This window comes from Nematolebias whitei, chromosome 2, assembly GCF_014905685.2.
Source record: "Nematolebias whitei isolate Nwh7 chromosome 2, NemWhi1, whole genome shotgun sequence".
NCBI lineage: Eukaryota > Metazoa > Chordata > Actinopteri > Cyprinodontiformes > Rivulidae > Nematolebias > Nematolebias whitei.
This window is the reverse complement of record NC_056499.1, coordinates 54,342,250-54,345,781: the sequence shown is the minus strand read 5'-3', so window position 1 is coordinate 54,345,781 and position 3,532 is coordinate 54,342,250.

Genomic DNA, 3,532 nt, shown 5'->3' with positions numbered 1-3,532 from the left:
AGGGTGAACTCAGACCAAGGTACACACTTCACAGGTGAAGTAATGAAGGAACTGTGGAAGACGCTAGGCGTCAAAGCCAACTTCCATATTGGCTACCACCCACAGGCTTCAGGCCAGGTTGAGAGAGCAAACAGGACTGTGGTGAGTATTTTGAAAAAATACGTAGCCGCAAACCACAAGGACTGGGACGTGAAACTCCCTCTGGTCCTCATGGCCATAAGGGCCACTCCACACACATCGACTGGCATCTCTCCTTTCGAGATGATGACGGGTCGACAAATGACTCTCCCTCTACACCTGTTGTACCAACCAGGCGATGCTGCCATGGCAACAGCCTACACTACGCAACAATACATGAAAGACTTGGAAAAACACCTTAAAAACACTTTTGCTTTCGCACAGAAAAACCTGGAAAAATCAGCTGAAGGACGCAAAGCGTACTACGACCAAAAGGCCTCTCACGAGGAACTCCAAGTGGGAGACAGGGTCTGGTACTACACGTTTGCCCCCACAACTGGGAGAAGAGAGTCCGGGACCGGAACTCTCGCCCGTAAACTGATGCCCAGATGGACTGGACCCCATCTGATAACAGACAAACTGTCTCCAGTTGTCTATCAGATAAAAATCAGTAAAGGCCAAAAAGAGCCAACTGTTAAATGGGTACATCGAAACCAGGTTAAACCACACAAGGCGTGCAATAACTCCTCAGGAGACAAAGATCTCACAAAATCTGACCTCGTGGGAATAAGGGTCACCCAAGCAGAAGATAACTAATGGATAATAAACTTAACCATAGTTTAAACTCACAGGACCTAAGAAACAAACAAATAAACGGGACAGCGTGACTGAATCTGGCAACCAGGGTGAGAAGAAGCAGTGAAACGATGTTTCTAGATGCTTAGTCACTACTCTTGTCGGTGTTGAAACGTTGTTTAATTGGTTTTGGTATTGTTTCTGAAGAAAGAATGAATTTTGTGTGTAGTTAAGTTAGAGACTAAGAGGCCTTTAACCATGCCAACATGCAGTTCATTTGTTAAATTGCAATCTTTGCGGAGTCAATGTAGATTAATGCTACCTTAAGTACCATAATCTACATTGATCTCACAACGCTTAAGCCGAACCTACTCGAACAATTCTATTCGGGGGGGATAGCTAATTCTTTTTGATGAGTCTCGCCATAGACTTCCAAAAACATTTATGGGGAAACCAAACACCCAATCTCAAGTCGTTCGTCTAAAGGACAACAGACAATTGAACCAAACTATATTTTGCCATGTAAAGCTAACTTAAACCAAGTTAGAAATGGAAAAATAGTTTGGAACCCTTTTCTATAGGTATAAACCCCTATAGTCACCCTTTTCAGCATGTTCCACCCCTTAACTGGTAGTTGTAGCTGTTCCCAATCATAATAGCTTACACACCAGGTGCATATAGTTTAAGGCCTTATGTAAAATCCCCTTCATAAGCCCACCTTAAACCACATAATTGCATGACACATTGAACCAGAACGGCACAGACTGGACGTCGCCCAGAGACGACCTTCGCTGGAGGCGACCTGCAATCCTGACGTTGGTCTCCACTCTTCATCCAGTGGCCGCATCTTCGGTTCAATCCAAGGGAACCCCTCTGTATGCTGATCAATCAACACTTCCAATCGTTGTGGATTTACCGTTGTGGATTATATGACTTTTTCCAATGGATTACAGACTCTGTTTCCAAGGGGTTAAAGCATTGCTACAATGGAATTACCGACGACGTTATGGAATTATCATCAACACAATGGAATTACCAAGAACATTGTGGAATTACCTTGACTTTTGTTTTCCTTGCTGGATTACTTTTGACCTTTGTTTTCCTTGCTGGATTACTCTTGACTCTTGTTTCCTTGCTGGATTACATCAAGACCAAGGACATTCGAAGGCGTAAGTTCATGTTTGGAACTCATCCCCATGGACAGGCGATGATTTCCAAAGGGGGGACTGTAGTGAACTAGGCCTGAAGGTCAAAAACCTTGACCTAAGGACCATTGGGACAGAACTGTCATTTCATTGATTTGCATCCAGAAATACAGGTTGACCCATCCTGAGACTTTCTTTCTTGAATCAATCAAGTAAAAAAAGACTATTCTCTATGATCATTACTATTTTACAAATGTTTTGATAATCAAATTGTGTTTTAGTTCAAACCATTTTTAAATGTTGAAGTGAACTAATCATTTAAATCAACTGTGAAACAGTAACAATGATCCTTAATCCTCATTCAAAGAAGAAATCAGGTTAATATGCATTTCTTGATTTTCTGTTTTCAATGAGCGAAGTTGTAAGTGTGTCGAAGTTCAAGTTTCGGTCAACTGAAAGTTTACTGAAAAGAAATGTCATGTTTAACTTTTACAGCAAGATACTGGAAGAGGTGACTCCACGAAGTCTGGTTTCTCCATAACAATCTTTCTGTCTGTTCTTAAACAATCTTAATCTTTTTCCTTGACTTTTCATAACACCTTACATCACAAAACACACCTCTGTTTTGGTCCATCGACCAATCAGGAGCTCTCAAATGAACCGGAAATAGAGCTCTTTAAAATGTCGGTACTTCCTAGTTCAACAGGTGAAGTTTTGAGTCGACAGTAGAGTTTGGAGGCGAGTTTTGAAACTGGAAAATCCTGACATGACCACAGAGCTCTTCCGAGTCTTATGGGATTATAACACTTTCCACCTCTGGGTGGAACTCTGACGGACTCCACTCGTGAGTCCACTCGTGAGGTGAATTTGTGTCGGACGGAATACCGTCACTACTTCGGACGATTCACAGCTGTTCCTACGGAGACGCTGAAAGGGTGCGTTAAATGGAACTTCGTACCAGGGACATCTCCAGGTAAAAAGTCGATTTATAACACCTAAGTGTACTGGGGAAGAAGCTGAAAGAGCCCGGAAAGTGCCGTTCTGAATGCTGACACAAACAAACCCCTCACCCATCTTTTCCTCCCTTTAAACTTCATCTTTCCATCTTTAAACTCTCCTATCTGCTAGCAAATTAATCCAGATGTTTTTCAGAAATGTCTGTGGTGAAGCAACGGAAAATCATGGCCGTATGGTTTTCCTGGTTGTAAAGCTGATTAATTATGTCGTTATTTTCAATTCTTGCCAATTAATGTAAATGTGTGATGTGTTAAACTTGATTCTGTTAATAAATGACCGCATTCATTTTGATGGGTCAAAGATAATTAACGTCTCAGGTCCACATTTTATTGCATTCAATGCACGTACATTATACAGTCCAGAAAAATGAAAGAATCCGTTTTAACAGTATGAATATATCTCATCCGTATGTCATACTACAGCGGAACAAAATAATCACGCGGAGGTGATTCACCAGACTCATGTGGAGGTGACATAAGGAGATCATGTGTAGGAGGTACAGCAAAATCCTTCTGAGGTGGTGATGGTTGACCTGGACTCTGACCCAGTTCGTCTTTGAGTTCCAGATATCCTTGCCCCTCGTCAGTGATTTTATTTGTGGCTGCGGCAATTTGTGC